Source organism: Monodon monoceros, unplaced genomic scaffold, assembly GCF_005190385.1.
Source record: "Monodon monoceros isolate NGI ecotype Baffin Bay Population unplaced genomic scaffold, NGI_Narwhal_1 Super_Scaffold_2, whole genome shotgun sequence".
Lineage (NCBI taxonomy): Eukaryota > Metazoa > Chordata > Mammalia > Artiodactyla > Monodontidae > Monodon > Monodon monoceros.
The window spans coordinates 28885400-28899624 of NW_021703776.1; the positions used below are offsets into that span (position 1 = coordinate 28885400).

Here is a 14225-nt window from a genome sequence, read left to right on the forward strand (position 1 = left end):
ACGTCACAGAGAGGAATTACACTTTCGGCTACGATCCAGCAAAGGGCAGCTGACGCAATATTTGTGCTGGCCTTGAAGGATGTGAGCAATTTTACAGGCACTTACGGGTAACAAAGGGCATATGAAGCACAGGGACGGGTGAGTTAAGCTGCACAGGTGGAAAAATGCAGGCTGCATCATGGCAAAGAGGAAGCGGGCTGTTAGGATTTCTTCCAGGTTGTGAAGGGATAAAGTGAAAGATACAAACGGTGAGGCAGACTGGATTCTGCAGGACTGTGCAATTCATTGTGATACTTTACTCTGTAGGGTATAGTTCCAAGATACACCAATACACAATATGTTAGGTATCCTTCAATAAAGTAAATAAAACAGAGTTTGGAAGTCCAAAACTTGGGGAAAGGCTATATACCATATCCATCTCTGGATGATTCTTGAAACAGATTCACAAGTTAGATGCTCTAAGAACTGACCCCTGCATCTAGTAATGAAATCTCTTCAGCTACGTTAACCTGGCTTATTATTTGATCACAGAACTTTTTTTTCTTAGAACATTCGTTTTTACCCCAAAAGGAACAAAATAAAATTCCATCAATGTTGCTGGATGCAACAGGAAAGCCATTTAGGCCTTCATGCCACGGAGTGATGGGTTACTGGTGGTTGTGATGCCTTAAAGACCTTGTAAGAGGAGTGTGAACCAGGAAAAAGGGGAGAGACCACTATAGAAAATCAACTAGGAGGCGATTACAATAGTCCATAGTAACAATAACGGTTTTCTATCATGTAGCGCTCCCTGTGTGCGCCAGATATCACACGAGGTGCTGTTCATCCTGTACATATTGTAATGAGAGCCAGAATTAAGGTGAAAACAGCGGTCACTATCCAGTTTCAGGGAAAAAATAGATCAACCAGTATTCATCACCTCCCTTCCCATTGTCTCAGCTTCCTCTATAATGTTTCCCTGTCTTTTTCCCCCTAGCACAGGTGCATGTGCCCTGTAACTGCATTTGAAAGAAAACAAACATTTGAACGCCGCCATTAAACCATTTTTCCAATAATTGAGATTCATTCCCCTCTCTTTATTGCTCTCTGCCCTTTCTTTAAGATATGTCATAAGCTAAAAACTAACAGGGAAAATGGATCATTAACTGTGCCAAATCCTACTTTCTCCTTTTCTTCTCCTGGGTTCTAACACATAAGGATCAACAGCTAAGAGGAAACAAACTTTCATTTTTGTTAATAAGTGAGCAAGTGCTTGATCTCCTTCCCACACCCCTCTCCCTACAAGACTGCTCTGATATAGCTAGAATACTAGGCAGAGGCCAGAAGCAGAAAAAAGGCTTTGGTTTCCCACAACCCCTCTCTAAATAGCCAGATCTTTAGAGCAGATTCCAAGCCTACTTATCCAAACATCCATTTGCATGAGGAGTAACTATCAGGACTTCCTCCGCCCTCCCCCACCCCCCCACCCCACCCCTCCCTGCCCCATACAGGGGGAACAGAGAGTTTGGAGGAGGGTCAGAGCTGCTAGGAAAGGCCACCATGTCTGCGTAGCCTGGAGACCAGAAGTGCAAACATGGGCATGAAGATGGCCCAGGCCGGCCGTGAGAGGTTGGTCCCTCCATCATTTGGCCATGGGAGGGAGAAGAGTACCTTCCTGTCTCTCTTCATCTCTGCGATTCTGCCAATTAGGGAAAGACAATCCATGAATGTCGGACTTTGCCAGTCACATCCGCAGATTCTCTCTTGTGGAGGAGAAAGATAAGATGGAAAAGGTTGTAAACTAAGGAGCAGAAATTCCCCTTTCTTAGGGCTGAGGGTAAAACATGATCTGGGAACAAAAGCATTCCTTTTTCCCCAAAGGATATTATTTTAGGAAAGACGGACAAACCTTCTGCACAAAATTCTTTATCCACTGAGATATCAGATTCCATCATCAATAATGTATCCATGATGGCCTTTCACATTGTCCTCTGACTATGATCTCTTTCAATATGAATAGCCCTGAAAGGGGTAACCTAAACAGAATCTAGTACAATACTTTGATGGGAATTGGTTTTGCCTAGGGCTACATGGGAAGCTGGGGTACTGGGAAAAAGCAGGCATGCTCAGAAAAAAAAGAGGAAGAGAAAAAGGAAATGGAAGAGCCCCAAGGACACTTGTGTCTCCTTCATAATTACACACCTGCTTGGATACTGATATGCAAATACTATCATGTTCTCCATCGATTTCAAGGATGACTTTGGGTAAAGTCCTGGATGTTAACAATGCTCCATCCCCTGGTTTTTCAGTAGAGATACCATCTGGGAAACGTGGGAATTTATGCAAGAAAATTATATATATATATATATATATATATATGATTTTGTAATAGATAAAATTAACTTGGTGATAGAATCCTAACATATCACTTAAGCATAACAATTATACATTATATATAAGTATATATTAATATGTTATATAATAAATGCTATTGATACTATGTGTCTATATTGTCTAATTATATCATTGATAATTACATATCAATATATTATATAATTATAAGGGATATGTTAGAGTTCTATTAGCAAGTTACTTTAATCTACTTTATTACTTTTAACACAATTGGAGGAAGAGTGGAAGACATCTGAATTAAAATGATTTCTGAGGTTGATTAATTTCTAGGAATATTTTCTAAAAAGGAACAAAATAACCAGATTTATGATACCCTTTGCAGCCTTATTTTTAGAATAATTCAAAATAGAAATTATGGCACAAATTGGGGTGAAAACGTAAAGCAATTACTTTCAATTTTGTCACCTTAACTATTTCCAGCTGAACAGAAAGCCTTTCAGGGAGATGTGGGTTTGGAATTTTTAACAGTGTGTGAAAGTGCTTGATGCCCTGACAAGGTCACTTAAAATATGGGAGTTCAATGACGCAGCCCTCTCAGTGAAGACGAAGACCCGGCTACCCTACGGTGGCTGAGGAAAAACATGACAACGTAACAATAGACCCGCATGCTGGGAGGAGAAGTAATTGATTTTCCCTGTATTCTCTTTGCAGGATACCACACAAAGAGTCAAATGCATGTCCAGACATGCATAAGGCAAGAGACTAGAAATTAATTTGCTGCCCCCATAGAACTTGCAGTTCCTGCATGCTAAGCTGTGTGCTTGCTTATCTTTGGAAGTTCATCCTCGAAGGCTGAATAAAATTTCTGCTGTTCAGCTTTTTATAGGAAGTAGTATACTGTTTGCTTAAAAATGGAAAGCTCGTTTTATCAAGTATTCTTGCGACCGTGATCATGTTCTTCAGAATATTAGCTCTGCAACTATTTTTCAAATGAGTTTTTTTTTATAGTTTGCACTGCTGACTTACTATCACCTCTCTGGAAGGGATTTTCTCAGCCGTTTACACCTTCCGTCCATATCACGTTTCACTCTCCTGCAGGATCTAGAACTAGAGTCCAGCAGGCGAAGTGATTTAAGGGCAGGACAACGGGAAATGGGTGCCTTCTGTTTTTACAAAGTCATGGTCCTATACTTGCATCCAACTTTGTTTTCGGGGAAGCATATTTTTAATCTATGTTCTACTACGTGACGTAGTCACCTTTAAAAACATGAGGACAGATTAAATTTGTCCTCAGAATTCAGAATTTCTTTTCACAAAATTGAAAACCTTTGGTAAGTGTTGCAAAGTCACAGTGTTCTTGGGTGCTTAGGTTTGTGCCAGAGACATGACATTAAAGGGGGAGAAAATTCCCGCAGGGACCCCCCTTCCCGCTTTCCCCACCAACAGCTCTCCTTGCTGTGAGTCTGCTCTAAAAGGGTCTACGACACCTACCCCTGCGACACACAAGAGAGTGCTGCTTTCCTACAAGGTGATTGACGGCAAGGAGACACCCAGCCAGGGTGACTGGTTTTTCAAAAGGGATAAAAGGAATATCACGGAGATCTGTATGAAATGGGGTCTGTGGTAGAGGTGAGAGGAAGGTGAGGATGGGGGTCAATAAAGCTGTTGATGAACATGAAAAGGAGAGGACTTCAAAGAAGGCTGAAAGGACTTTGTAAGCTGGTAATGACTGTAGGAAGAAAAAAAAAAAAGACGAGACAGTCATAACCTCAACATTAAAACACCAATAAAGAATTTCTCTGGCATGGGTGTTTTCAATTTTTAAAGAGGTTTGAGATTATGAAAATATTTCTAAAACTCCAAACAGGTATTACCCTAGACCAGGGTTTCTCAATCTTGGCAGTGTTGACGTCTGGGGCCGGATAACGGTTTGTTGTGAGGGTGTGTTCTGTGCCTGGGGACTGGTTAGCAGCGCCCCAGGCCTCTACCCACTAGATGCCAGCAGTAGCCCCCGCCCTGAGCCATAACAACCAAAATGTCTCCAGACATTGCCAAATATTTTTTAGGCGTGCAAAATCACCCCTGGCTGAGAACCACAGGTTTTTAACCTTGGCTGCATAATGATACAGTAAACTATCAAAACACAAGTGCAAGCCCATTTCCTAAGATTGATGTTGAATCGGGCTCTGGTATGGCTCAGTCACTGGCATGTGTCTGAAGTTCCCAAAATGATGCTATTCAAAATAATAAGTCTAATCATGAGTTTAGGAAACAATCAGTGAATGCCTACTACGTGCCCAGCATTGCCTTAGATCATGAGAGTACAAAGATGAATGAGACATTGTTGTCCTTAAGCCTCGAGAGGCTTAGGATCTAGTGAAGAGATGGACGCACAGTAGATACTTTCCCAAGAGGTACTCGATTTCCTTAAAGTTAAATGTTCAGGACACTCTGTCAGCACAGAGGAGGAACTGGTAGCCTAATGGCACAATGTTTGAGATATCACTACATTTCCACCAGAACTGCTAAAGTTCAAAAGCAGCACCATGCAGGGAGTAAAGCAACTGGAGCTCACATACATAGCGGTTTCACTCCTGCATACATGTACAAATATTTGTACACTTGTACACCTACACACACACACACACACACACCAGAAATGCACACATGGATTGGAACGGTCACAGCATGTAGGAGATGCTCTCTGTGCCTCTCCCAAATCCCCTTAGCACTCTGTTCTCATACATGTCAAGGGCTTCCTAATCTGTGACCCTCTGCCAGGGAGCTTTCTCTGGCCACAGGGCCATGCTGTGCCTTACCTAGAGCAGGTGAAAGGCCTGAAGTTACAAACCCTGGAGCAGCCATCAACCAATGACAAACAGGAGCTGTTCCATCCAAGCTAGTGAGTAGCTGTGGTATTCTGTCCCAACCCCCATTCTATGCTCTCTCCCAAAGGACCCCAGGGAGAATGAGGCCCACTGGCGCTCATCCACATACTCTGTATTGGATTCATTCCTGTCTATATCTTATTTCTCCATTTCCCTATAAACTCCTAAATCAACTATTTGAACCCAAGTCTAGTCTTAAGGTTTACTTCTGGGATAACCCAGCTAAAGATGCAGCATTATTCATATAAGCTAAAGACGTAAAAAAGAAAATACGCGTCCATCAACAGAAGCATGGCTAAATAAATTGTGGCACATCTATATACTAAAATGCTATACAGCGATAAAAGTAAACCGAATATACCTCAACACTACTTGAATGAATCTCACCCAACTTAATTTAGAGCAAAAGATATTAGAAATAACATAATCCATACTTTACGATTACTACATTAATCTAAAGTTTAATATCAGGTAACACTTGTTCATGGTCCTAAAAGGTATGATGGTGGTTATCTTTGGGAAGAAGGAAGGGTAGAACAGGAACAAGGGGACTGGTAATGTTCCCTTTCCTAACATCCATAATGTTACATAGGAGTTTTCACTTTGTGATAATTCTCTTATTTCTACCCTTTTTCTGTATATGTATTTCCATTAAAAGTTTTTAAAAACCTCATCATAGGGCAACGTGAGAAAAGCAGTAGATTACGTAATGGAGATCAGGACTTGGGAAAGAAAGAGTAGAAAAAGATGTGATAGTTACATTAGCTCACACTAAAGAGGGTCCCTAACCAAAGATTCAGGGGCCACCGTGAACCTTCCAGCTAAAATGAAAAAAATAAGCAAAGACAGGCCCTAAGCCTGCTCCCTGAACTGGGGTTGAGGGAGATGGGAACCTCACTAATTTCCACTCACTGCTATTTTCTCTGTGCCTTGCCTCCACACTCTTCATTCTTAGTCTAAGAGTAGATTGTTCCTTTCTGAGCTGCCTTGAGTGCTGAACATTTCAGCCATAATATGTAGATTCTAGGTAGGGAAACCAGTAAAAAACATAATGAAGCATCAAAAGTGTTATCTGTGCTAACTTTTCAGGAGAACTGAAGAGAGGTCTTTACCAAAGTCTTAACACCCTAAAACACACTTGTCCTTTCGATAGCTTTTCTAGAACACTCACTCTCGCTAGCACCTTAGGTACTTAACGAGCATTTTTCATGTGTGAGACAGCACCTCAACATCTAGATGGTGCTCTGCCCCAGAAGCTACTCTCAGTTGATAAATAACCATGGAAACGCTTCAGCAATTGTGTTCCTAATCGGTAGGTAAATTAATTACAGATAGCTGAGGGTTCATTTTTATTCTTTCCTGTCTTCCTGCCGCATGATGTTTGTAAAAGATTCTGTTGGCTCTAGCCAAAGGATTTTGATTTCTTCACCCCTTGACCCCTAACAAGGTCTTTCAAAGGAAAAGCCATTTTCTGTCTTCTCATCTATGTATTTATTCCAATCCATCAAAATAGTTGACGGAAATTTCACTGATGGCCTGGTTGTAAAATTGGAGCCATATTGCTGCTGGTAGCTTTTGCAATCTTCATTAGTATTTATGGATGTGAACCCAAGCAGCGGCAGTTATATTCCCATTACTGAGAGCCTATTAAGAGCCACATTATTGTCCTACCTTAATTGGACTTCTGTCTGAGAGGAAAAAATAACTGATTTAATTTTCTCCTGCTATTGACCTATGATATTTGTAAGGCATAGACTTGCCTTGTCTCTATGAAATGAGCCCTAGGAGGGCTGGTCACCTTGGTACAAAACTTCTCGAATAAATCCATTTGAAACTGGGGTCAGAACTAATTGGTTGATGAGCTAAACTGAGAAGTCATTCTCCTGACTCAAGGCCAGATCAGGTTCTTTCTGTAAAATGAGGACCTGATTTTGAGGCACTAGGGGCAGTGAAGCAGATTTTGGAGAAGGTTCTAAGTCTTTGTGAAAAAAAACAAAAAACAAAAAACCCTCCGCCATCTTTCCAGTTCTTCCCCCCACCCCTTTAGCTTGGGTTTTTTCGTGCTGTTACAACAACAACGAAGGTGAAGTGATTTACTTTTCCATGTTGAGTGATGCTCACTCCCTTGGGGAGATTCAACTGGAGAAATAGGAAACGCCAGAGCTTCCTGTACAGCTCAGCTCCAGAGAACCATGCTTCCGGTTCACTGGAATTGAACTATTTCCCAGATGAGCCATCTGACTCAGAGGCAATGCTAAGCGCATCAGGAAGGCGACAGGATCAATACTTTCACGCTGCTCTGTCACTTCAAGTCACCCCAGCAGCACCTGAGAAAGCGCTTGGTTTTCCTACCTGCCTCTTGGGCCGGTCGTGTTTGGTTCAGCATTCCAGTACAGGATGACTATTCTCCGTTGTGAAATATTTGACCGACGTGGTTTACCTTTTTCTTCTAGGTTCTCCTTTCATTCTTTTTCCTTCTAAGTATAGACATAGCAGCTCTTTATTCCAAACTACAGATCAGGACCCTTCTGCTGACAATGGATTTTTGTTCAAAATTTGTAATGTGTTCATTTGAAATACTTTAATATGCTTTCTTGATTTAAACGATTTAGACGCTAGACCACATTTTGTTAGATATTTAATGAGACAAATTTAGTAAGGGGAAAATTTATATTAAAAAACAAAACTCCACCAAAGGACTATTTGCTTGTTCACCACCCACTTGTCAAGCACTTGTGATAATATTTGCAGCAGTATCATTTTCCTAATTTATTTACTTTGCAAGCTGACCTAGCTCAATTATTCTTTGCACTTTTTTCAACTTTATAATTTATTTTTATCAAAAGTACATAATTTTTTACGTGACTTTGACAAGCTTATAAGAAAGAGCAATAGTCTCTTGTCACCCTTTCCCAGGCCAAGTTCATTCAATTATTTACTTTGACTCTTTCGATAATATCCTCCATTTTCTCTTTCTGTCTTTCTCAAAGGTCTGTTGATTGACTGTTGAAATTCCACAGAATGTTCTCAATTTTTTGTTTTATTTTCTACTTTCCTTCTCAGCATTTTTGTCAAAATTTAAGAGTTTTCTCAAATTTAACTTTCAATTCTTATACTGAATTTCTATTTCTGCTTTCATTTCCAAAAGTTCATTCTTGTTCTCTGAATGTTCCTTTGTAAGGATAGACTGTACCTATCATACACGCAGCATCTTTTCTTATCTCTCTGAGCTCATTATTGTTTTAAAGCTTTCGTCTTTTGCTCCCTTCACTGCCTCTATTCTATCCAAGTTTCCTTTTCTGATGGTTTCAGTCTTTCTCTTTCAGGTTAGAAGTTTACTCAAATATTGGTGATCCTTGACTGTAAATGTATGTTTTCCTTTTTTATTATTATATTTTGAATAGGTAATAAAATCATATGCTTCAAAACACAAAAAATATATAAAAGAATTTGGTAAAAATTTCCCTCCCATCTTTGCCATGCATCTGCTCGCTTCGCATCTCTTGCCATTGATAGCTGCTATCCCTGGGCATCCTTCCAGAGTTCCTTTATGCATAGAAGAGAAAAAAGAATAGATTCTTCTGTTTTCTCCATTTACATAAAAGATAGCATATTAAATGTTAAATTAACTGTGTTATACTTTGTTTTACAGATAATCATGTGACTTTTAGATTTTTTTATAGCTTCAAAATATGTGCAACATAGAACACGTCCTCATTTCTCTTCAGAGCTGTATAGTATTCCTTGTCTTCAGGTAAACTGGGTCTATTTATGGATATCTCATATAACTCCACTGGTTCTTTTCCATGCATTCATGATTCAGGACAACACTGTTTTAATGAGCGAGGCATTATAATATGTATTAATATCTGGTAGTGCTAATGCTCCCTCACTGCTCTTCTTTTTCCTGGCTATTCTTAATGAATTATTTTTCCATATGAACTTTGAGGTCAACTTTTTTTTTTTTTATAAAAAGTTGGACTTTTTATTGAAATTTATTATTTATATATTATTACTATCATCATTATTATTATTAAAATCAACTAAGAGAGAATCAAATACTATCCAAGAACGTGGTATGTCTTTTCACTGATTCCAGAATTAGTGTTCACAAAGGTCTTTCACTTATTTTGTTAAATTTATCCTGAGGTTTTTTTTTTAATTGTTTTTGATGCCGTTTAAGTGGAATGTTTTCTTTCTGATTATAATTTGTATATATAAACTAGTTTTTCCAATATATCTTAGCAAATCTCTTAGGAATTCATTGTATCAACAGAAGCAGTTGATCATTACTACATTCCCAGTCCCCACATGGGAGAGTCAGGAGAAGTAAATCTTGCAGCATTAGTCCCCTAGAATGACAAGATTAATTAATATATTTTATTTGTGTTTGGAATAGTATATCCTCAAATTTTAATTTTTATATACTTTTATTATGAAATACTAAACCATACAAATAATATACTTAACTCAGTGCAATTTATGAAGCACAACAATAAAATACTCATCCATGAAAAACACCCCATCCAAACAAGAAACAGAATATAATAAATTGGCATCCACCTTTGTGCTCTTCCCTATCCCATCCTTTGCATACCACCACTCCATCCCATAGGCACTATCCTGAATTTTGTCATTATCATTCATTTACTTTATTCATTACCATTCATTTATCACTTCTGTATGTATTCCCAAATGATACGTTTAGATGTGTTTATCTTACAACTTAGTGTTCTTTATCTTAGAACTTTATGAAAGTGGAGTTACATTGTCTTTTCACACATTATAGCTTTTAAAATACATTTACCTGTTGTCACTTTAATTTCACAACAATATAATATTGTTAATAATCCACAAAATAATTTGTGATTGCTGTTGGAAACTGGTGTTGATTCCAGTTGTTTTATTTTTCTCACTTATATACCGTACTACCAACATTCATTTACAGGTTCCTGGTACATATGTGCAAGAATCGTATAATGCGACAAAACGTTCACAATTCGTTAATTCTAGGTGATTGCAATCAAGGTGATTGCAATTCTAGGTGATGCAATCATGTCCATTATACTTTTCTTTCATCATTACTGTAGCTTTGAAATTTTTCAAAATAAAAAGGTCAGAAAGTAGTTGACCTAGCAATCCCATTCCTGGGTATATATCCAACGAAACCTAAAACACTAATTTGAACCCCAATGTTCATAGCAGCATTATTTACAATAGCCAAGACATAAACAACCTAAGTGTCCATCAACAGAGGAATGGATAAAGAAGCTGTGGTATATATATACAATGGAATACAACTCAGACATAAAAAAAATGAAATTTTGCCATTTGCAGCAACATGGATGCACTTGGAGGGCATTACACGAAATGAAATGTCAGACAGAGAAAGACAAATACTATATGTTATCGCTTATACGTGAAATATTAAAAAAAATACAGCAAACTAGTGAATATAATATAAAAGAAGCAGACTCACAGAAAGAAAACACTAGTGGTTACCAGCGAGGGGAGGGGCAAAATAGGGGAGGGGTGTGGGAGGTACATACTATTAGGTATAAGACAGACTTAAGGATGTGTTGTACAACACAGGGAATATAGCCAATATTTGTAATAACTGTAACTGTAAAGTAACATGTAAAAATTGTATAAAAACAAAAAATTAAAAACTAAAAATAAAATAAAATTGCCACTAACAACAACAAAAAAAAAGGTAGGAAGGAAAAAAAACTGATGGAAGTCTACCTATATTCTGCACCCACTGATTTAAAATAGCCTACAAAGCAACAGCCAGCTCTACCCAGTCCCTCCCATGAGGAAACTTGCACAAGCCTCTTAGATAGCCTCATCCACCAGAGGGAAGACAGCAGAAGCAAGAACTACAATCTTGCAGCCTGTGGAACAAAACCACATTCACAGAAAGATAGACAAGATGAGAAGGCAGAGGGCTATGTACCAGATGAAGGAACAAGATAAAACCCCAGAAAAACAACTAAATGAAGTGGAGATAGGCAACCTTCCAGAAAAAGAATTCAAAATAATGATAGTGAAGGTGATCCAGGAACTCGGAAAAAGGATGGAGGCAAAGATTGAGAAGGTGCAAGAAATGATTAACAAAGACCTAAAAGAATTAAAGAACAAACAAACAGATGAACAATACAATAACTGAAATGAAAACTACACTAGGAGGAATCAATAGCAGAATAACTGAGGCAGAAGGATGGATAAGTGACCTGGAAGACAGAATGGTGGAATTCACTGCCATGGAACAGAATAAAGAAAAAAGAATGAAAACAAATGAAGACACCTTAAGAGATCTCTGCTACAACATTAAACGCAACAACATTCACATTATGGGGGTCCCAGAAGGAGAAGAGAGAGAGAAAGGACCCGAGAAAATATCTGAAGGGATTATAGTCGAAAACTTCCCTAACATGGGAAAGGAAATAGCCACCCAAGTGCAGGAAGTGCAGAGAATCCCATACAAGATAAACCCAAGGAGAAACACGCTGAGACACATAGTAATCAAATGGGCAGAAATTAAAGACAAAGAAAAATTATTGAAAGCAGCAAAGGAAAACTGACAAATAACATACGAGGGAACTCCCATAAGGGTAATGGCTGATTTCTCAGCAGAAACTCTACAAGCCAGAAGGGAGTGACATGGCATATTTAAAGTGATGAAAAGGAAGAACCTACAACTAAGATTACTCTACCCAGCAAGGATCTCATTCAGATTCAATGGAGAAATCAAAAGCTTTACAGAGAAGCAAAAGCTAAGAGAATGCAGCACCACCAAACCAGCTCTACAACAAATGCTAAAGGAACTTCTCTAAGTGGGAAACACAAGAGAAGAAAAGGACCTACAAAAACAAACCCAAAACAATTAAGAAAATGGTAATAGAAACATACGTATTGATAATTACTTTAACGTGAATGGATTAAATGCGCCAACAAAAAGACACAGGTTCGCTGAACGGATACAAAAACAAGACCTATATATATGCTGTCTACCAGAGACCCACTTCAGACCCAGGGACACATACAGGCTAAAACTGAGGGGATGAAAAAAGATATTCCATGCAAATGGAAATCAAAAGAAAGCTGGAGTAGCAATACTCATATTAGATCAAATGCACTTTAAAATAAAGAAGAGACATGCTACAAGAGACAAGGAAGGACACTACATAATGATCAATCTGAGAATAAGACATAACAATTATAAATATATATGCACCCAACAAAGGAGCACCACAATACATAAAGCAACTGCTAACAGCTATAAAAGAGGAAACTGACAGTAGCACAATAATAGTGGGGGACTCTAACACCTCACTTACACCAACGGACAGATCATCCAAACAGAAAATTAATAAGGAAACACAAGCTATAAATGACACAATAGACCAGATAGATTTAGTTGATATTTATAGGACATTCCATCCAAAAACTGCAGATTACACTTTCTTCTCCAGTGCGCACGGAACATTCTCCAGGATAGATCACACCTTGGTTCACAAATCCAGCCTCAGTAAATTTAAGAAAATTGAAATCATTTCAAGCACCTTTTCTGACCACAACGCTACGAGATTAGAAATCAATTACAGGGAAAAAACCGTAAAAAACACAAACACATGGAGGCTAAACAATACATTACTAAAGAACAAAGAGATCACTGAAGAAATCAAAGAGGAAATCAAAAAATACCTAGAGACAAATGACAATGAAAACACGATGATCCAAAACCTATGGGAGGCAGCAAAAGCAGTTCTAAGAGAGAGGTTTATAGCAATACAAGCCTACCTCAAGAAACAAGAAAAATGTCAAATTAACCATCTAACCTTACACCTAAAGGAACTAGAGAAAGAAGAACAAACAAAACCCAAAGTTAGCAGAAGGAAAGAAATCATAAAGATCAGAGCAGAAATAAATGAAATAGAAACAAAGAAAATAATAGCAAAGATCAATAAAACTAAAAGCAGGTTCTTTGAGAAGATAAACAAAATTGATAAACCATTAGCCAGACTCATCAAGAAAAAGAGGAAGAGGACTCAAATCAAGAAAATCAGAAATGGAAAAGGAGAAGTTACAACAGACACCGCAGAAATACAAAGCATCCTAAGAGACTACTACAAGCAACCCTATGCCAATAAAATGGACAACCTGGAAGAAATGGACAAATTCTTAAAAAGATATAACCTTCTTAAACTGAACCAGGAAGAAATAGAAAATATGAACAGACCAATCAGAAGTAATGAAATTGAAACTGTGATTAAAAATCTTCCAACAAACAAAGGTCCAGGACCAGATGGCTTCACAGGTGAACTCTATCAAACATTTAGAGAAGACCTAACACCCATCCTTTCCAAACTCTTCCAAAAAATTGCAGAGGAAGGAACACTCCCAAACTCATTCTATGAGGCAACCATCACCCTGATACCAAAACCAGACAAAGATACTACAATAAAAGAAAATTACAGACCAATATCACTGATGAATACAGATGCCAAAATCCTCAACAAAATACTAGCAAACAGGATCCAACAACACATTAAAAGAATCATACACCATGATCAAGTGGGATTTATCCCAGGGATGCAAGGATTCTTCAATATACGCAAATCAATCAATGTGATACACCATACTAACAAACTGAAGAAGAAAAAACATATGATCATCTCAATAGATGCAGAAAAAGCTTTTGACAAAATTCAACACCCACTTATGATAAAAACTCTCCAGAAAGTGGGCACAGAGGGAAACTACCTCAACATAATAAAGGCCATATATGACAAACCCACAGCAAACATCATTCTCAATAGTGAAAAACTGAAAGCATTTCCTCTAAGATCAGGAACAAGACAAGGATGTCCACTCTCGCCACTATTATTCAACACAGTTTTGGAAGTCCTAGCTATGGCAATCAGAGGAGAAAAAGAAATAAAAGGAATACAAATTGGAAAAGAAGAAGTAAAAGTGTCACTGTTTGCAGATGACACGATACTA

The 14225-nt window shown here is 38.2% G+C and overlaps 1 protein-coding gene across 4 annotated transcripts in view; it reads left to right on the forward strand.

Annotated features, from left to right (window-relative positions):
• GRM3 (glutamate metabotropic receptor 3) overlaps positions 1–14225 on the forward strand; it is a 233680-nt gene that overhangs the window by 187174 nt on the left and 32281 nt on the right. The gene's annotated exons all lie outside the window — the stretch shown is intronic.